Raw genomic sequence first — 22,959 nt, forward strand, 5'->3', positions numbered from 1 at the left:
CAGCAGAAAAGGTCCCCCATACCATTATTCCTCCGTTTCCATGTTTTACTGTGGTTTTTATGCAATTCGATGAAAATCTTTCTCCGGATCTTCGGATGCAACGTTCAGGGGCATCACTGGCAAGGCAAAATCTTGATTCGTCCGACCAGAAAACATTTCTAAACCAATCTGCATCTTTCGTACCATAACATAAAATGTCTTTCTGTCGCTGATGTTCTTCTTAGTTAACAAAGGTTTTTTTGCACATCTTTTTGATGAAAATCCCATTTCCTTCATCCTTCTGGATATTGTCACTCTAGAAAGAGAATTTCCTTTTGCTGTTTCGAATTGTTTGCTATGGTCAACATAAGTTTTTTTTTGCGATCCTTCAAAACGGTCATTTTAAGCCTGTGAGCGTCCTTCATTGTGGATGCTCGTGGGCGACCAGAACCAACTTTCCTGCTCACTGTGCCTTCAATTTCTAACCTTTGCCCAATTCTCTTCACAGCTGAAAGAGATGTTGCCACCTTTTCTTCTTTCAAAATGTCGAAAATCTGCTTGTAAGTCAAATTTGCCTGTCGTAATCCTGCAATTCGGTTTTTAATTTTTTCGTCAAGATGTCGTCTTACTTTTCTTGGACTCATCTTTAATACTAATAATCTGAAAAATACTAAATAACAGCTAATTATTAGCAAACAAGCGATAAAAATTTTAAAAATTGTTTTCTTTCCAATTTCAATCATGGCCCATTTTTTTTTGTTCCAATTTTAATCATGGCCCATTTTTTTTGTTCACGAGTGTATATATATATATATATATAATAGTAGCTGTGTATAACGTTTTGTGACGACCCGATCTCCCTCGGTTAAGATGAAACACAAAGAAGGGCATAGTGTCCACACAGTTGCAAGTGAAGTCCTACGTGGCTCGGCTCGAACATCCACTAAGGTCCTGCGACGCAGTTCCAGTCGCTTTTACGAGTTGATACAACGTTGAATGCAGCAGCTGATGATCTCTTCTAACTTTTTTCTTGTTGAAAAGACAGATCACTCAACTTGGTCGTCTTCAAAGTAATAACAACAATCTGGTTGTAGTTTTCGTATGAAATTAATTATTCACAAAAGAGAAAAATAAATAAAAAATAAGTATTACAGTTTTTCACAGGAGAATCAAAAATAAAAGAAATAAAATATCGATTTCAAGTTTCTTTTTCTAGTAGTTACAATAGTCGATGAAGGGAACCTCACTCAGGTTTTCAACAACCGATTTCTCGTTTTCAATCGGTGAAAAGATGAGTGCTTACTCGAACGACTTGGAAGTGGGAGCGGTAGAAGTTTATCCTGAGTAAAAAATTACAAAAATTAGCATAACTTTCAAAATATTTGTTCAAATTCCACAAACATCAGAGAAATAAGACACCTTGTTATGCTCTTCCAGTGTACCAAATTTCACTTCTCTGCGTTTCATAACAATTTCAAAATTAAAAAATATTGAATCGCAATAAAGCCATTCACAGGATTTAGATGAATACAGTAAATCTTGCAATTCAGTAAGAAGGAATAAAAAACAGCATCTGTTTTTATCTGTGACAGTTTGACGTTTTTATTTGATTATTTTGATACTAGCTGAAGTACTCTTTTATGCTGAGCTTCTAAACTTTTTTCTTTAATTTTATAGACAAGATAAGAAATATTTTTACTAGGGGCACCATTCATCAATTATTATACAAATACTACGCTTTGAAAATATATGCGAGGATGAAACGCGAAAATTTCTGCGTAGCTTAATTGTCATCTTGTTAATTCATTTATTATCTTATATTTTTCACAAAGCAAGCTAAATAAGATAGAAAAAACAAATCCGAAAAAAATAAAATGTGTGTCAGTTTTGAAGAATGTTATTGAATCAAATGATTTATTAGATTAAAATAATAATAATAATAATAATAATAATAATAATAATAATAATAATAATAATAATAATAATAATAATAATTACACTAAACGGACTACTGTTTTCACCTTGAGTGTTAATCGCACAACGTCTCGGTCGAGGTAATCTCCAAACTTCTTCAGGTGTCTCTTGTCACACCGCGACCTACGTAAATATATATCCAAGCTTTTGCACTGCAAAATGCCGTCACGTCTGAAGTCCTTGACACCCGGACTGTTTATAATAAAAGATATTTTACAAAATGTTTACAGATTTTTAAGCAACTACTAATACGATTAAATTTATGGCCGTTTTTCTACTATTTTTCTTGGCATTATGCTGATCATTCCTCAAATTTCGAATTAGTTCGATTATCGAATCTCGATACTTATCGAAGACATTCCAATACAAAACCTATCTAAGAACACTGCAAGGCACATAAAGTACCTTCGTGTGAAATTTCATAAACATCGCCCAACCGTTTTCGAGTCCATGAGGGAAAAACTCACACAGACACATAAACACACGCATGAAGTTCCTTATATATATATATATATATATATATATATATATATATATATATATATATATGAATGGGTTAAAAGCATGGACTGCGATTTCAAGCAAAATGGAAGAATCAAGATATAAGCTTCGTTTTATTTTCAGTAAAGTTTATTTGCACAAAATAAATAAATGAAATTCCTTTTTCAATAAAGTAAATTATTTAGTGAAATGAGTTTTAAAATTGGTCATAAACTTTTTATTTACTAAAACCATGTTTTTAAACATTGGTTCAATCCTGCTGAGTCCGGAATTTTTTGTTCTGTCGTACAGTAGCCACTGGACAAGTCCCATAGCTCTTTCATTCGTTTCCAATAACTTCCACATTTATATTAGGGTGGCTTCTATAATAGCATTCCATTACGAGTCAATTCTCTTGCGTTGTCCATTTGTTCTTTCGGGCGTTTCTTTTTTGATGGGTTATCTTGGCTGTGCTGTGTTTGGTCGGTATCATTTTGGTCCCTGAAATTAGAGGTTATTCTTACCTGTTCAGCGTCCGTATTATTTGCGTTTCTGAAATTAGAAAGTGGACCAACATTCGCAGACAACTCCCATGCTGACTACCGAGGGAGCACCTGCCGATGATGACACTCAGATCTTTCTTTTGAGTCTCATGGTTTGTGTTTTTTACTGGACATTTGGATGCAGCAGTGTTTGTGGCAACAACAAATACAGAAATTTTCCCCCTGCGGTTCTGTCACAGAGATCGTGTTACCTATCACGTACGTGAGAAGCATTGCACTCTATCACGCGTACATAAAGAACATGAACAGACGGCACAAAGACGGGAAAAAAAGTAAGTATTGTACTTAGTATAAGTGGTAATCTATATTTTGTAGGAGGGTATTTGAAGATAGGTCTCCCTTATACCGGTGTACGTAGTCGCTGATAGTGAAGAACATGTATGGCTTTAATCGTAATTTTAATTTTTATATTTTTTTCTTTTTCACACGAATATAATAAAGAGGAAATTACAGTACCTAAGTGGTAGAAAGGCTGTGTGCCTAAATTATTGTGATTCGTAAATAATTAAAATAGGAATTGATTTTGGTAGTAAGGGAGATATGTTCTCATACATAGTAAGAGGTATAGATTTTTGTGTTGAAAGAAGAGACAGAAAAATTAATTTAAATTGCCTTAAATAAATAACTTATTTCTTACTTGGTTATTGCAATTAATCACGACAAACTAAAGAAAACAAGAAAAAATAAAGGAACATTTCGCGTGCGTGATTATGGTCCAGACCCATTCCATTATAAGAATCTTATTTGTTATCTCTTATTACAGACGGTCATCCATCCCTACCGTATACAAACTGCGAAAGTTGAGAAGTTGCTAAGGCGAACATAGAAAGTCTGCTCTTGGTAATGACTGGTGCTCAATATATACCAGAGACTTGGATGAACCACTGCCCCTTTTGGGGGACTTTCCATCCATGTTATCATTTGTGATGCAGGATTCGAGTTCTTATCATAGTTTTAATGTACACCTAGATATATGACAGAAAACCGTTGTAGTTTATCATAAACGGAGATAATGCATGGGCTTTTTTTTCATTTGACGAAACCCACAATTTTTCTTATAATGTATCCATTTTTTATTATTATTAGCGGCACTACCTAGCCTTCCGTATATATGTTACGGGTGTATTTTATTTAAAAAGTTTTTGTTTGGCGAGCCCCCACAATATAGATTATGTTACTAGGGTATTTTTTTTTCTCTGACGCCTTAATATTTGTAGATATAGAGACAAGATCGGACGACGTCCCCACAATGCATGTTAGTTTGACGAGCCCCACAATATAGATTATGTTATTGGGGTATTTTATTTATTTTTTTATTTATAAACAAATGGAAACAAATATTTACTAAAAGGTGTAAGGGAGGCAACTCAAGTTCTTTGTTACTAGCTTTTGTCGCGGAATAGAATTTGAGAAAATATATTTTTTTACTTTGGTCAGAATATAAGATCATAAAATCAGTATGTACCATGTGTCTGCTAATTTTAACTGTAATGTAATGTATTTTAATAGAAAGGTCTTATATTATTATTATTATATCTAATTTTATATAATAATTTTTTATTATCACATATTAAAATATCAATTTATATTATTATTTATGTTTATTTATATTTATTCTTATGTTTATGTTATACTTATATTTTTATTTATCTATGAAATGGTAATTTCTTCATATTTTAAATGGAACGCTGTCATCTCATGACACCAAGTGATAGCGACCTGCCTCTTTCTTTTCGTAAGTGCAGTTTTCAGTGAGGCCATGAGCATCAATAAGAGAAGGGCAAACATTCAAACTATTTAAATTGACTTGATAAACCAATTTTCAGTCATGACATTTTTTATGTGGCAGTTTCAAGAACAGGGACTCCAAAAAAAAACCAACATATTAGCTAATCAAAGAAAAACAAAAAATGTTGCCCATCCAGAAGTTTTATGTCGAGCATTTAATTACATGAATATTAAAAAATACTAATTACTGTGGTGTAAATGAAAACATATCCGCAGCAAAGCGCGGGTAAATAGGCTAGTATATTTATAATTTTTAAATTAGCTGTATTATGTTTCTGTAGATGTGTTTCTTCATACACGGAATTGAAAGTCTACTTTGAAATTGTTTGTGATATGATCCGTGATAAGTAATTCTCTTTTTGTAATATTTGACACATGGTTTTACGGAATGTTTTTTTCTTTAATAAGACCCGTGGCGTAGTGTATAAAGTACCTAATAAAATTCATTTGTAAAGTAACAGCCTTCTAGAGGTTGAAAGTTCAATCTTCACTGCGAGTAACACGTAAAATACAATTGCGAATTACTTAAGACTTCTACCCAGCCATATCGCTACAGAAGTAGAGTGTGATACCTCCTTGGATTATTTAAAGGGTTCCATTCATAATTCCCTGTCGATTCACGAATTTGACGGAAAGATTCCCGAGCTTTACAGAAAGATTTTCGAGTTCGACAAAGGTTATTTGAAGAAAGTCGAAGATATATATATATATATATATATATATATATATATATATATATATATATATATATATATATACTGGCAGCTAGGCATTATTCAAGTACGTCAGACGTGCTTGAATAATTACTTGCTGCCAAAATATACAAATATATATATATATATATATATATATATATATATATATATATATATATTAAGAAAAATAGAAAAACCGAATGAAATTATTAAAAAATCAACGTTTCGTCCTTCCCGACATGGGTAGGATTCAAAAACTGTCTTTTTCGCACGATCTATGACTTTTTCTTTTCTTACATTTTTATTTCAATTATCCTGAAGATGTCCTCTGAAATAAGGACGAAACGTTGATTTTTTAATAATTTCATTTGGTTTTTCTATTTTTCTTAAAACATAACGTCAACCACCGCTGGTATTTTTTCATTCCTTATATATGTATATATATATACATATATATATATAAAGCTGAAAATACATATATATATATATATATATATATATATATATATATATATATATATATATATATATATACTGCAACAGCGTTCGGTACCTAAGTAGAGCTTAGTAGTAGGTTTTAGAAATATATATATGACAATTAAACTGTACAAAATTATTCACGTTTCATCTCCGTAAGGATTCGCCAGACTATTACATAAAATCGATTTTGCGACGTGTTTGTATATATATTTAGATTTGCTACTGAATTTGGATTTGCAACTGGATTTGAAAGTCAGTCCATCAAATTCATTATTATTCGCACGTCCATTTATAATTGATAATGGGTCCGCATGTATCAGGGAAGGATAATTTGTCATCTTACTCACCTGCTTCTTTGTCTTTTTTTGGCGGGGATAGAGTTTCTCATTTATTTGTGTTCAAAATTATCGTAAATTTATTCTGAATGTTTTTTCATTTACATATTATTTTATACTTCGATAGTGATCGATACATAAGAAAGCATATATGGCAATTCAGCTACACATAATTTAACGCATTTCATCCTTGTGATGATTCGTCAGGATATTGCATTGAATCGATAATGCTACGTGTTTAAAACACGTAACAACATCGATTCCATGGTGAAGGAGAGATCAAATTACACTTGTATTATAAATGCGCGCTCATTGGCTACGATAAATTGGTGTGCTAATAACAAAGAATCTGATTAACTGATTAGTAAATCTAGTACCATGTGTATATATAAAAACACTCAGCAAAATTGATTCCATGACGAATTCTCACGAGGATGGAGTGCGGAAAATTCTGTGCACATCTTTCAACGTTACTCCCATGCCGCTATTATTGTTTTTAAAAAGAAGAGACATACTTACTTTGAGCGTACAGATACAATATTTCCTTTATAACGGTGGATTACTCCTAGAGAAGGCAAAGACAAGAGGAGTATATGATGTTCTGTAAAAAGTCCTTTAATATGGTAATAGATAGAAAAAGTAAATGGCCGTAGCATATATCGGCTAAACGGAAGACTACAAGATCTCTGCTAGTAATTGATAATTAAATGATAAAAAGTTGTATAAAACAACCGAGAAATTATCTATGTCATTACTACTGTTTATAATAGCCAATGTGTCATACAATAACATATTCAGGAAGTATATAAACGGATAAAGAGCACGAATCTAACCAATCTAGAGTAGATAAAGGCACTTGGTGAACATGATTTTATCCACTTATACGTTATCTGCCAGTTTCTTCATGCTCTTTGTGACCTTCAGATGGTCAAGCATACGTTATATATTGCAATCGTATTCCTGCTTTTGTTTACTTCCGGTTTTTCACGTGACCGTACAGAACATGTTGGCTGGTAAAATCACCGGCAATTATCTCAGCGTAACTTTTATTGGGTGAGTTTCTACCAATATTTTGTTTATTTTTATATTTGAGCCGTTATAGCAACTCCACTGGCGTCCATCTGATGTCAGCCATTTTGTTCTTGTTCTAACTTAACATTTGGCACTACTTGTATTTTGAAATACTCCCGTGAAATAATGTTGCAAAGCTGAAAAACGATAAAATTGTTCTAGACCTACAGAATAGGCTTGACCAGATATCGTTTGATGGTGCGTGAGAGTGTTTTAAGTTTTAGGAAACAGCAGATGGTCTTTGGTTAACAAAGACAAATCATCAAAAATATTTTGACGTCAATAATGCTGAAATTACACAACCGCAATAAAAAAAGAGAATTTAAATTAAATGTTGAATCAGAAATAAAGACAACAGATTAAGAATGAATACTGGCGACGGAACGCTCGTAATATTTAGCATGTCGCTGATGTTAAGGACAGTTAAGCAATGTGTGACCTAATGAAGACAATCTATAATTCTAGCCTAACCGTGTAAATCCATTAAAACCCGAGGATGGTACAGAGTCGATTAGAGAGCCAAACAAGCTACTTAGTTTATGGACAACGCATTAAACTAATGAATTGACTAATATGCCAATAGTCAGTACATATATGATAAGTTGCTTGCCTCAGAGGGGTGTTCTTACCGCAATTTCTATTCACGACTGACAATAAAACAATGCCGACCCATGAGGGGTGTGGTTTGAAATTGCACAACTCTGGCTTCAAAAATATCATATGCATGCACTCTTCAGTAGGTATCTGTAGTCTATCAAGACTGAACGGAGCCTTTTTTATACCTGCACATATTTTCTTTTCCATCTATTTTGCTAAATTCTGCTATTAATTTGAATAACTACGACAAAGTTGTGTGTCTTCGATTTCGCACATCGGATCGCTTGTACAACCTACAGCGTTTCATGACTTTGTTAAGAACACATTCCATTGCTGTTCGAGATTTACTCTATTTAGACTAATGTACAGAAAATCATGAATCGTTTTGCATGGTAGTGTTAAAACATGAGTTTCACAATAAGACTGGGAAAGACAAAGGTTATGTTTTTCCCTGACAACCAGAATCAAGAACCGTGATTATTTGTAGATCACAGACACTGTGTAATGGATGTATTTATATTGATCATGTTTTTACGAGCAACGGGTTGTTGGATGCTGACTTATGGAACAAGCTGATGTCTTTTAATCATTTCGAAAAGCGATAGTTAGAAGCACGTGATATCCAAGCAAGAAACTAAGATCCCTCTGTATGAGACCTGCGTTGTATGAATCTATAGAGCTCATGTTTGTCTGCTAGAGCGTTTCTATCAGAATTGCTTTAAGAACTTGCTTAAGATGTATTGAGATAGCTTTACCCCTGACACCATATTTTTGGAGCAAGCTGTTGTTCCAAGGGGTGAGTCTCATATCAGTAAACACAGACTCCATTGAGTTGATCATCATGTTCATCTTAGCAAAGCAGGTGATTTATAAGGAACAAATTGGGAATACTCACCCACAGCACACACAACTTATACGATTCAAAGTTTTTCTCAAAAAAAATTGAAATATTTTGGAATTGATGTTTTAGATGAAAGAGGGTTGCGGTAGACAACTCCAGGTGGAGGAAAAAGATTTTTAAAATTAAGTTTTTGAAAAGAATAACATGAAATATCAGCAGCTGAAGATAACAATGAAAAAGGGGCGACATGTGAAACCTCCAGCACTGTAAGGAAATATGGAAGAGTTAACATTATCAGTGTTTCTTATGGAGACGTGGCGACGCCGAGGAAAGAGGAAGCGTGTGCACACGTACCTTCCAGATGCACTTGATCTACAATTTTGTGTTCCATAAAAATGAACTGAAATGTAATTATCACGAAAACAAAGAAATGTTTACATTCCAAGTCATGAGTTATGAATTGCGCAATGCAAAATGGGAAAAAGAATGAAATATCTAAATATTTACATTCCCAAGAATGTTGATTGATGTGTTTATTTTGAGAAAAACGACAAAATAATAGTCAGATGTATATATGATTTAAGTAAGCATTTGAAAAGTGCAAGCTAGAAAATTATATATACACTCAACAACGCAACACAAGCAGTTTGCTGTGCCACATTTCGGTTTGTTGAATCACCAACAAATGTAAAATCAAGAGATGGCTTTAATTATATCATACTTTCAGATCATCACAATACCTACCACTTTCGTAGTATAGTCTGTAAACGTTAGTTTAGCAGATCTAGAAAGTCATGTCCATGTTTTTCATTAGGATGATTTACATTAATATCACATCAAGACGCAAAGAGTGGTTTTACTTGAAATTGAATAGGCAGCCGCCATATATATTCGTACAACAATTCACACGCAAAAATATAAAAAACAGACAACTGTAGATTTGATATAATCATTTTTATTTATTGAAGCTAAAACTATGAAAACTAATTACATTGTCATCTCTCATCCTATTGTCGTCATCAAATTTTATATTTTTACTATTTCGGTCGAATGTCCTCCGGTCTTCTTCAAACACATAGCTTATTTAAAGCATCGTTTTCCCCATATAAAAAATATATTGTTCTTTATTTGAGTATGTTGTTGTACCTTACGCATTTTAATTCGATTGGCTCTTTTTAAATTGTGGATAAGCATTCATGAGATAAATAGTAGTAGACAACCAAAATGAGTGAAAAGAATACAGGAAGAAGGCTGGAGTGACTATCGGCCGAAGTGAAATAGAAAAACCAATATCAGAATTGATGAAAATAGTCAGAAAAAATCAATGCGAATAATAATAAATTTTCAACGAATTATTTGAAACAAACATTTCAAATAAATTATTATAATTAATAAATAGATATTATTTAATTCTTAAAAATTGTTAGTAATTAAATTAGAGAAAAGATGTCGCATAGTGATCGTCCGTTTTGGAAGAGGTAGAGTTCCTTAGAATTTATTGTAGTATTTCTGTGAAAAGAAAACATATTTTATGATTAGATTTTAAAGACAAAAACAATTGATAAAATTTATTCATGATGTCTTCCGGAAAAATAACTAAAAATAAATCCAGACTGATCAAATTATAAGTATATATCTATCTATATATATATATAAAAGTGAAAGAGTCTGTGTATGTGTGTATGTGTATTTGTGTATCTGTGTGTCTGTGTGTCTGTGTACATTTCCCTACGATATAACTCTGTCAATTTTTACTCTACAGACTCAAAATTTGATATACAGGATACTGAGATTTGGGGAAATCGATGTGATTGGTTTTGGGCCAGAAATAGCGATTAAGGGGTCAAAGTTGAACGATTTGTCCTTTGATAACTCTACCAAACTCCTCCGACAATTTTGGGTCTACGCACTTGAAATTTTAGATATAGGTTCCTTGGATATGGATCTAACTTAATAACTTGATTTAAGCCCAAAATAATAAATTTTAAGGGATCATGATAGGGGTCAAAGTTTAAAAAAATTGACCCCTGCAGTCTCTTCCAAATTACTCAGACAATTTCTAATCTAAATATTTGAAATTTTACATAAAGGGTATTCAGAGATAGGGCAAGCTTTTTCATCAGTTTAGGTCGAAAATTTTCAGTTACCAATATATAAATGCATGTGTGTATGTCTGTTTGCATGTCTGCCTTAAACTTTCAATAGACGCTACGGATTTTACCAAGTCAGTATCGTTTTAAAACTCGATCTTTCATTCGACAAATATCGAAAAATTGCCTAAAAACATTAATATCTTTCCTTTCAACTAGGCACTTTTCTACAGGGGGGTCACTTTTTTCGCCAATATTTTTTTAAGTAATCCTCTCCTTTAGATTGTCCAGCCTTACTTTTAAAAAAATGTCGCTTCCGCTTTGGCGGTGGTCGTGACAGCATAGACGTTAGGTTTTACACCGTTTTTTTCCTCCTTTGCTCAACATACACATCCAAACACCCGGGCAACGCCGGGCTGAAATGCTAGTATATCTATAAAAGTGAACGTGTCTGTATGTGTATCTGTGTGTCGGTGTGTTTGTGTGTGTATATTTCCCTGGGCAATAACTCTGTCAATTTTAAGTCTACAGACTCGAAATTTGATATACAGGGTACTGAGATTTGGGAAAATCTTCCTGATAAGTTTTCGGTCAGAAATTTGGCTGTTATGGAGTCAAAGTTCAACGATTTGACCTTTGAGAACTCTACCAAACTTCTCCGACAATTTTTGGTCTAAACACTTGAAATTTTAGATATAGGTTCCCTGGACATTGATCTAAATTAATAAATTGATTTGAGCCCAAAACAATAAATTTTAAGGGGTCGGAATAGGGGTCAAATCTAAAAAAAATTACCGCTGTTTTGCTTTTTGCTCAACATACACATCCAAGCACCCGGGCAACGCCGGGCTGAAATGCTAGTATATATATATATATATATATATATATATATATATATATATATATATATATATATATATATATATATATATATATATATATTCCCGTCGTTGCCCAGTGTTAAACGGAAGGTTAAATTTCTTTTTAAAAAAAAACGGAAATAAACTGAGACATGAGCATGTGTGCATTAAATTTTTCCTAAACAGTTCACTATGTGTAAGTGAAAACAGAAAAAATACTCGAGATGCGATTGAAACCAGAATTCCAGACAATGAGACAATTAGAATAGCTATTAGGCCGGCTTGACACAATGTTTAAAAAGTGTTTTCATACATACCTATTTTTAAATATTATGACACTGTCATGTGAACCATTCACACGTGCACCTTCATGGAACAGTTAGCAAACAGATAAAAATGCGCCGACCTCCCACGTACCAAAATTTTCTAATTTTAGCTGCAAGTTTTTTTCCGGATGAAAACTGATTAAAAGTTTTCACATATATAATATATACAAAAATTTCAAATATTTAAATCTGAATCTGTCTGAATATGCTATATACAAAAATTTCAAGTCTTTAGATCAAAAATTTATGGGGTATATAGGTTTAGAAGTGTCCTTACATGCAGACATTCTCTCTCTCACACACACACACACACACACACATACACACATAAACTAATCGCCATCAAATAGAAACGTTAGTGATTTTCCCTGCAGGCACTTCTCGGGCTTAATACACAGATTTACATCATACAATGGCTTTCATAAGCAAGCAATGTCCTCACCAACTGCAACCCAATTAAAGTTATTAAGTACGTTGGGACGTAACGGTGGTCTAGTGGTTAACGACGGTGACTGACAATTTGAGTTTTCAAAAATTCGAATTCTGTTCGTTCCGCAAAAGTCAATTTTACTTAGGATGTTAGCAACCTTTTCGTGGTTCCTCCTGTATGTAATCTATCTCATTTTAGAAAGAAGTTTGATAAGAAAAAAATATCGTGGAAACCAATGCCAACAATAGAATCTTTAGACTCATACGATATAATGATATATTGCTACCCTTTCCTCCCTTTTAAATTTCATCAACCAATACACTTGATCCATATTTGAAAAACTTAAGACATGTGTTAAGCATAAGTAGGACAAACAGAAAATTCGATTCCAGTTAGAGTGCAATCGTTTTAACTCAGCCTGTTCAATCTTCGTTTTCTTTTGCGTAAATCCCGGGGTACGGTTGGGTACGCAGTCATCCAGCTAAACCAGATGCGTTATTTGTTAATTATAGGCATTCTTCTTTTTTCCTTTACACGTCAAGATATTATGGGTTTAAAATATGTATTATAGTCCCGCCGCTACACACACACACATACACGTATAATAGTAAGAAGACCAGGCGTTGCTCAGGATTAAATTAAATCACTACTTTTTCACTATACTCATTGCCCCAAACTGCTTCTTTTGTTTTTACTGGTCACCTTGTCCTGAAATCGAATAAACGTATTTAAAGTTTTAATGGTGTATCAATGGATGACAGCGGTCGGGGCATTTAGATATTAGTCACTAAGAAGGTTTTGCAGATATTTGGAACCACTTCTGTTTATATGAATTCTCTAACCTTTTTTATATATATAGTGAACACACAAACACCACACACACGCAAAACCATTGAGTTTTAAATAGAGAAAGGTGATGAAAATAAAGTTAGATAATAGCCGGGTAGATATCTATCTATCTATCGAGCGGGGTAAACAACAGAGAATTTGAGTAATGCTATGGTTTGAATAGTTGCAGTTTTTATTGAACGATCCCTTGCACCAGAAGTATATGAGCGGGGACCTGGGCGTTAAGTAAATCACGAGACGTTAAATAGACATTAAGGAGTCTGAGGACAATAGTTCGTTAAATATTGCGTTATATAGGAACACAATGTATATATATACATATATATATATATATATATATATATATATATATATATATATATATATATATATATATATATGGCCTGTTAGTAAGAATACATATAAACAGTCTAGTCTATGACAATACAACAATATATTTGGAAATTTCAGAAGAATATAAAATTATAGTATCCGAAACGGTTGTAGATTAAAAAAACTGGTCACAACGAGAAAAAAAGAAAAAAGAAAGAAACAAAGAAAAAATATAGACACAACGAAATAAATAGGTGTCGCATTTTTAACTAGACGCAAAGAAGAAAATAGACAAAGGTAAGCAAAAGAAATCTATAATGAAAAAACACACACACACACACAAAAGAAGCTAAGAAAGAAACTAAAAAGATGTGATATAGAAAGAGACAGTGTAGAAAGAAGAAAATAAAACAGAAGAAAAACGAAAGAAAAACGAAAGAAAAACGAAAGTAAAATACAAAATCAAAAATGAATGGCAATGGAGAAAAAATAATGAACATACACGCGCGTTGTTGAAAAAAATTAAATGTTGAAAAATGGTGTCTTTTTTATGTTGTTTGAGAGAGAGAAAAAAGTCTTTATTTTTGTGTGTGCTTAAAATATATAAAAAACTTGTTTTATAATTTTTAGTGATTTTTTTTTGTCGTTATTGTTGTTATAAGAATAATGGCTAATTTTGTCGTTTATGAATTGTGTATTAATTAACTAACCATGTGTGTTTGATTGAAAAAAATGGAGTGAAAGAAAAAAGAAAATGAGGTCGCCGCGTGGGATAACTTCTGTGCGGTGTGTGTGCGCGTGAATCCTTGCGATGTAGGCGGAAGTGTTTCTTTGATATAAAATGGTTCTTGGCGAAATAACTTTTTAGGAAGAAATTGTAATTAAGTGGTTCCTGAAAATTAATTTGTAATGTTTTATTGTGTCTTATTTGTGTTGTTATAGTTTTGATCAATTTGTTCCTTGTTAAACGGGACTTTGTGAAGTGATTGTATTTTAAATATTTGTCGAAAGAAATTGTCTTTTGTATGTGAATGAAAGTATGTTAATTTCGCATTATTTTTGTACAATTTTGTTGTTGTTTTGTTTTGTGTTGCATTGTTATCGCAGACTGGAGCGGGTCAGATGATCTTGGCATGTGGCGTACTCATTATTAATTAATGATTAATTGTTGAAGAGAAAAGAAATAAGCAGTAACAGTTAAGCAGATATCGAGAAAAGAAAATAGATTTAAAAAAAAGAAATTAGACAAACTACCAGGTTATGAGAAAGTGATCAGCGAGTTTATCTTAAGTTTTGGAAGGGTCAGAGTTCAGTCGGTGTTTATTTTTGTTTTCGAGAGTGTTGCGAATATGTTTTGTTTTGTTTGTTGTTCTTCGTATGATTTTTCTCTAAATTTTTGTAGATTCAGCGAGAGGCATAGGATAAAATGCTCTCGTATTGTTATAAGGAAAATCCATTATCGCCTACGGGTCATGTACTTATAGAAATCGCCTTATAGCTGTGGGGGGATGACTGTCGAGATCTCCGCATGACCTTAAGATGCGGGGTGGTGCACCGCTTTCGGTCTTTGGACGTTTGTAAAGGCTTATTCTTGGGGGTCAAAAAGTAACCCCAATGTTATGCGTGGACAACCAATGGGCTATTGTGTTGCGACCACTCAGGTGCGACGATTGTGTGGAATAAATGTGGCCCACACGCGTAACTTTTCGACCAATTAAGATGTTCCCATAGGAGAAGTGGTAGTATCAAGATACCTGGTTGAGATCTTTAACGTTATTTAAAAGGGGAGTTTACTGGTTTTCTTGCTTCGACACACCGGCAGAGGATGAAATTTACGCATGACACCTATCCGCTAGGATCTTCTATGCACCGTAGGGTGGTGCAAATTGTTAGGTTAGTGGATTTGCCTCTTTTTCATCACTTTGGTCGGATGGTTGGTGCCCCACCTCGAGGTCTGGTGAAGTCAGAGTGGATCTGTATGTTATATGGTATATTGGAAATTAGTGTTCTGACCACCAGATAAGCTGTAGCAAAAGGGGTTTTCTGTTTTGTTACGCAGAATTAGTAGTGTGATTGAATGTCGATAATAACAGAGGGAGTAAGGCCAGGGATGTGGAAGTTTTTTTGCGCCACCCGCGGGAAGGACAGATTGTTCGTAAAGCCAGGGACGATGATCCGTACGAGTTGATGAGGCAAAATGGCCTCGATTTGTATTGTTTCGGTGTTAAAGAGCATCTCTCCCCCCTCTCTGGCTTTCTTACTCTTTCTATTTTCTCTCTGTGTGTCTCTATTAGAGAATAGAGAAAGAGAGAGGGAGAGGGAGAGAGAGAGAGAGAGAGAGAGAGGTGAATAACGTGGACAGTGGACACGTTTGCAAAAGAAGGGTCAGCTGACCAGATGACGTGGTATCATGTGATGAGGTTAGCTGATTCTTTCTTGGCAGTTGGGTTTTCGGGTGTTGAATAAGACAGACGGCTTTTCAGCTGTCCCCCCCCTGGGCTGGGGAGGACGCTGACGTGTATCATCAAACAAGCAAGGTTCACCTCCATTCTGTGTCGACCTTTGGAAGGTGAATAAAAACTATAAAACCATTTCATCGTCTTGGAGTGAATTCTTCATCCAACAGGCCAGCTCCCCTCAAAGAGACAATGAAAACCAGAGGAACAACCGACGACACATGAATAAAGGTATGTTAAGAAATGCATGCACACAAACACACACCCACGAAGACATCAAAAATAAAACCATTAGAAACTAGACGATCACGTACACGAATCTCCTTGACAAAATCTCCTTTATGACTCCCCCGAATATATAACATATTCGTTTTGGTGCTCGTGACTAAGTTCACATCATCGATGTGAAGTCGAACCTGTGTTTAAGAAATACGACGTGGAAACAGGTCCTTAAAAGGGAAAGGAGATTTTATGACAAGAAAAAAACAAAAACAAAAAAAAAACTATACAACACAATAAAATGTCTGGAAGAAAAAAAAAAGAGAAAGAACATTATTAGAAAAAAAAGAAGAAATACAAATCAACACACACACAACGATGGTCCGTTAAAACACTAAGTAATAAGGAAAAATAATAGTAAAGAGAAAAAAAAAGAAAAGAAAAAAAAAATTCTGTGAGAAAAACAGTAGAATAACTTGGAAAAAAAAAACAGCTATAACGAAAGACAAACTGATAAAATATTGTTAATTTTGAATTAAACAGCAAGTGTAAAACAGAAGGACAGAAAGAAAGAAAAAGAAAAAGAAAATAGAACATATGACTTGTTAGCTACAACGTGTGTGTCAGAAATGAGCCTGTCACCTTACTAAAAAAAAAAAACATGTCAATCACGAAAGGTTTGTTGTTAATAATAATTTTTGTTGCAATTTTGGACTGCGAAACTTCATGTGCTTTTAGTGAAAAGACAATGATCATGTCCTGTAAAATGATTTTTTTTCTTTTTCGCTGATTGTGCGATTTTTTTCGTAGGAATTTTTTTTTGCTGACGTGGACAAAATTTTGTTGTTTGGATTTTATTTATTGCTAAGATGGGACTTTCTGAATGCTTATAGGATATTTTTGTATTTTTTTCATTTATTTTCTTTATGTAATTGATGTGTTCTAAAATGGTATTGTGCAGGATTTTCTTACTCTGTGACATGTATTTTTTTTTCGCAGAATGGGGAGGTGGAATCTTGCTTGTGGGGTCTATGGAAAGAAGGATTAATAAAAGAAAAAATGTGTTTTTAATTAATTAAATAGTAATAATAAAATAGGGAGAAAGAAATAAGATTTAAACAGTGTAATAAATGATTTAAAAAAAAAAAAAAAAGTTTCGGAAGAGTCAAAGGTTCAGTCGGTATTAATTTCAATTTTCGAAAAGTAGAATAAATGTTTTATTCGACATGAGTGACGTTTTGACCACATAAGTAAGGTAAAAAAAAAAAAAGGATAAATATAGGGTTAAATAAACTATATGAAGAAATGAAAGAAAAAAGTGGGGCGTGAATGGAATTTAATTTCTGTGGCAAGCATGTTAGAATTTTGGAGAGGTGTTGAATTACATGGGTAGTTATTAATTTCATTATTCTCGGGAAATGATTCGAATTTTATTTTTTTTTATCGTGATTTCTGTTGATTTCGAGTAGAATCAACATGGAGCAAGTTTGAGTACTTCATGTGTGGAAATCCGATGTTTTCCGTGAAGCTATGTGTCTTCAAGGCAGGTTGCGCTTACCGACTTTGGAAAAAAAAAGAAAGTTTTTTCTGACATAGCAGTGAACGGAATGTATTCTGTCCAGCGTGAGCGGATCTAGTTGTAATCAACTTCAGGGAGCAAATGAAATGCCCTCTGACATGGTGTAAGGGGCAGAGGGGGTGCAATGGCTGACGTGGCCATTATGTTACGAATCGCTCAAGAGAAGATGAATGAAATATGTATGCAAGTACTTAGGAAAATAAAATGTTACCATATTGTGAATTAAAGGTACCAAAATTAAAAAAAAACCATGCTGGGTGAATTTAATTGGTATTATTAAATTAAATTATTTTGGAATAGATTTGGTTGGTTTAGTTATATTTTAGGGACGTTTAGCGCGTAGTTGCATTTTTTTTCATGAGAATTACAAGGCGATTAGGCTGTAGAAAGCAGTTTTTTCTGTTGTTTTATTTTTTTTTTTTATAAGCCACGGTATTGTCACAAATTAGAAAATTTGACAGGGGAAATACTATTTTAGAGTAATGAGAACCCTGTTAAAACAATACTAGTGGTTCCAGTGAGTTGGAAGATGCCACGTAGGCCCAAGCAACGGCAATAAGTCTTGTCCAACAAAAGTCTGGCGTGCGAGGTCGCGATAATTCCTCAGGGTACGGAGCGACTGGACAGTCGGTACCAAGCCTAATCACGGGGAGATAGAAGAAAGGGAAAGATGCAGATTACGTAAGGGACAAGATAGAGCCTTATTATTTTTTTATGTTTTTAGAGGAATGTGTGAGGGATATCTGGGTTGGAATCTTGGGACTTGCTGGGAATGCGGAAAAATCACAAAGGGAAAACTACTTAGTTAGAAATTGATGGCGCATTAGTTAGGGAGTGATGATTCCGTATCTTGTCGGGTTCCAGGAACTCAAACAGGCTCCGAGTGAATCAGTGTGAAGGCGTATCTTGACTTAGACCAACCAAGGGAGTTAGTAGAAGAGCTTTGTGAAGTCCCGAAGTAGTAGATAGAATAGAACAAAGCTCCAGTAATAGGACCACTCAGAGAAAGACGTCAGGGCATTACAGTAAAGGAAAAAAAAAACTGGGACTTAGGCCTATGCTGAAAGTCGAGAACGCGAGTGGGATGGTTGGGTCGGTAGAGCATCAGACTTTTAATCTGAGGGTCTGGGGTTCGAGTCCCCATGCGATAAAGCTACCACCAACATGGAGCATCCGACGTTCTGGTCGTAATTGCGATATGCTGGCCCCATTTCGAAAAAGTGATCGAAAATGGAGTCTCCATTTGTTTGGCCAAGTGGTCCAAATAAAGAGCAGAGTCAGTGGAAAATATCCAACAATGCGACCGCCTAGACAAGATGTATATCTGCAAAGCTGTATCTTTGTCTAACTTGGAAGCAAGTTAATGTCTAGGAGGGACTTTTGAGAAGCAGCAGAAGGGTTGATAGTGTTGTAGAAGAGTACTGGTGCCTGATCTTTCTTGGAAAAGGGGTGAGTCCGGAAAGTGAAAAAATAAAGATGTACTTCGGACATAATTATTTTTTTTTAGTTAGTTAGTTATTAAAAATGTATGGCTTGCCATACATTTTGATAAAAAAGGGGTGGAGGAATGTTAAAGAGCATCTCTCCCCCCTCTCTGGCTTTCTTACTCTTTCTATTTTCTCTCTGTGTGTCTCTATTAGAGAATAGAGAAAGAGAGAGGGAGAGGGAGAGAGAGAGAGAGAGAGAGAGAGAGAGAGAGAGGTGAATAACGTGGACAGTGGACACGTTTGCAAAAGAAGGGTCAGCTGACCAGATGACGTGGTATCATGTGATGAGGTTAGCTGATTCTTTCTTGGCAGTTGGGTTTTCGGGTGTTGAATAAGACAGACGGCTTTTCAGCTGCCCCCCCCCTGGGCTGGGGAGGACGCTGACGTGTATCATCAAACAAGCAAGGTTCACCTCCATTCTGTGTCGACCTTTGGAAGGTGAATAAAAACTATAAAACCATTTCATCGTCTTGGAGTGAATTCTTCATCCAACAGGCCAGCTCCCCTCCAAGAGACAATGAAAACCAGAGGAACAACCGACGACACATGAATAAAGGTATGTTAAGAAATGCATGCACACAAACACACACCCACGAAGACATCAAAAATAAAACCATTAGAAACTAGACGATCACGTACACGAATCTCCTTGACAAAATCTCCTTTATGACTCCCCCGAATATATAACATCGGCTGATTGCCGAGGATTTTATCGACTGCAAGTAGTGTTGACGGAAGCAGAGGGATGCGCCTGGAATTGAAATTTAAAGTAGCCTTAACTTTTTATCTTTTCATTATTCTAAACGTCCGCTAAACTGTCGTAGAAAATATAGGATAAAAATTCTTCGTAATTAATAGTTATTATTTAAAAATAAAATATTTTTAACAGTTTAACCAATAATTAATTTTGATATAATATTTTTTAATTTGATATCAGTTTATCTTTTTGGTGTCATTGTAATTTTCCTGTTTTCTAATAACAGCTTTCATTAGATAAATAAATGAGTGTGACGCAAATGAAATATTTATTCAAATATTATCCTTCTTTGAATTACAACTGGATTGATTATTTCAATGCCACAGTGTTATACCTCGAGATGTATAAAGTTGATCATTAATATAAATAATATTAACGCGGTTTTTTCCTACATGTGACGACTTTAATATAGCAGTATAAAAGATATCATAATCGTATATACGGCATAATCACATTGACACACCGGTTCTCGCCAGATTGTTATCTAATGGTGTGTTTAATCTATGGGGAGAGATACACCTTCACTCTTCGTTAAGATATGTATCTATGAGAAGGAAAACTTTGATGTAAAACCTGAGGTCTGATATCTGCTCTATCCTGTAGCAGCAATTGTACCGACTGAGATTAGAAGTTATAACAAAAACGCATTGTTGGTTCTGCACAAAGCCTTCACCACTAGAAATAAATCATCTGCGTGGATTTCCTTACAACTTAATTTCCGTGGTGGACCTTATACGTCGAATTTGACGAGAATATCACATATAAGTAATATGATAAGCAATATAATAATTGGTGCTACTGAGTAAAAATTTTCTATTAATTTTAAATCAAATAGATTTAATATAATCTAAACTTGATACACGCACCTTTTCTACTGCACCGCCAGATACTGAAATATTAAAAAAGATGTTTATGCTAAAATATTTTAAAGATATCAATTTCGTTGTTCAATAAGCAAGTTATTTTGTCAAATAGCCACCATTATATATGAACATTGAGTTTTTCTTGCAAAAACACGACCATTTGCATTTCAATATTCTTACGATATGAATATATATCCTTTAAAGAAGCAACAATGTAGATATAAAATTTAGCAAACGCCAAGATGTCACATACGACTGACATTAGTAAGCAAACGAAACATACAAAAATAGCATGTGTTCCTGTTTCACTCCGACGCTGGACAAATTTGATATGTAAATCCCGATCCCGCCTGACCTCGAACTCCAATAAACGAAAATAAACTTTAGCATCAAATAAGTAGATATCGATGTATCTCTTTAATACCAAGTTTTAGTAGTTCTTTCTAAAAAGATGGCCGGTATAAAATTCGAAATATTCCGAACGAAACTCTTTTAGATTCTTTTTTGGAATAATTAAAAACAAATCATAAATATGTGAAATTATAATCCATAAATATTTCTTTTTTTTTTTTCACTTTTTTCATAACGGTTTTAATAAAATCTTACAAATAATAGTGTCTGTAATGAAAATAGGACGAGAGTTTCCGTCTAGTAATTTTTTATTCAATTCAGAATCTTACTACTCTTCTACGTGACAAGCGGAACTGTACATCTTTTATAGCTTGGGTTATCAAAGAGGAGATAATCCATATTCACAACATTCTCCCCTACAAAATTTCTCACTCATAGAGAAGAAAGTCTCTTTAATGTCCAGGCTCCCTACAAGATCGCAGTGGCCGCCTCAGCAGTTCATGATTAGAGGTCGGAGTACTCAAACAGAAAGGCTCTTTAGAGCGAACCTGTTTTGGGCTCTAAAATACCTCGCCCCGAAATGTTTCCTTCTCAGAGGAGCAGGCTGTTCCGCGTCAGAGTCAGTCTCTGGATGAACACGTCTTTTCGGTGCAAGTCCTTCATCTGTCAGGGACTCAGGTGTTGGTCCATTCGAAGTGTCTGAAGGAGCCCCAACGGAGACAGTGTCATTAGACGATGTGTCAGGAACACTTTAAGTGCCATGATCTTCCGGAGGGGCTTCAGTGTCCGGGGGAGTTGGTCTGTCCTCAGGAGTTATCCACGGTCCTGGTACGTCTACGGTAGTTGCTAGGTCATTAGACTCTCTACCATCTACATTTTGTACTAGAGAGTACTGGGAGTTCAGCTCTATGTGCGCTACCTCGTTCAGCAAGAGATCGTTCTTGGTGTAACGTGCATGTCGTCTCAGAAATACAGTACCAGATCTAGAGACAAGATAGAAACGAGTCTCGCCGAACTCCATCACTGAAAAGGTAAAACCCTTTCGTGTGGGGTAGCATCGTGGCGGTACATAATATGGATCGAACAGCGTATGATGCGACAGGAAGGAGATTTTCTCAATTATCAATCGAACATCCGTTATTTGATGCAGCCAATTGAGCGGTCTTCCAAATCATGTCGTTATATCTTTCACATTCGACGTTACTCTTAGGGTTGTAGAGAGTTGTCCGGCTTATAGTTACTCCTTGTTCCTGTAGAAATTGTTGAAGCTGCTTTGACAGAAAGAAGCCTCTCGGTCCGAATGTATATAAGCAGGAACTCCAAAGAGAGCGAATAGTGAACAGAGACAGTGTATAATTGCAGAAGCCGATGTCTGAACAAGGGAAGGCAAAAAGAAACCGCGAATATTCGTCGACAATAGTTAATATATATCGGTTCCTTGTTTTGCTTGGTAGCGGTCCTTTAAAATCAAGATTCAGTCTTTTGAACTGGTGTGTTGCTTTTATTAAAACGCCAGTTTTGGGTTCATAAAATCGAGGCTTTATTTCAGCACATGTTCGGCAGGAATTTGTAATTGT

The 22,959-nt window shown here is 34.6% G+C and overlaps 1 protein-coding gene across 10 annotated transcripts in view; it reads right to left on the minus strand.

Annotated features, from left to right (window-relative positions):
* Nucleotides 1–9,742: 9,742 nt before the first annotated feature.
* Nucleotides 9,743–22,959, minus strand: part of LOC145292153 (uncharacterized) — a 95,893-nt gene continuing 82,676 nt past the window's right edge. For all 10 annotated transcript variants that reach the window (XM_080138282.1, XM_080138283.1, XM_080138284.1 and 7 more), the window contains one exon: nt 9,743–10,312. The gene's annotated coding sequence lies outside the window, so the exon portion shown is untranslated. The remainder of the gene's footprint in view (nt 10,313–22,959) is intronic.

Source organism: Euprymna scolopes, chromosome 13 (assembly GCF_053919585.1).
Source record: "Euprymna scolopes isolate OS-2025 chromosome 13, ASM5391958v1, whole genome shotgun sequence".
Lineage (NCBI taxonomy): Eukaryota > Metazoa > Mollusca > Cephalopoda > Sepiida > Sepiolidae > Euprymna > Euprymna scolopes.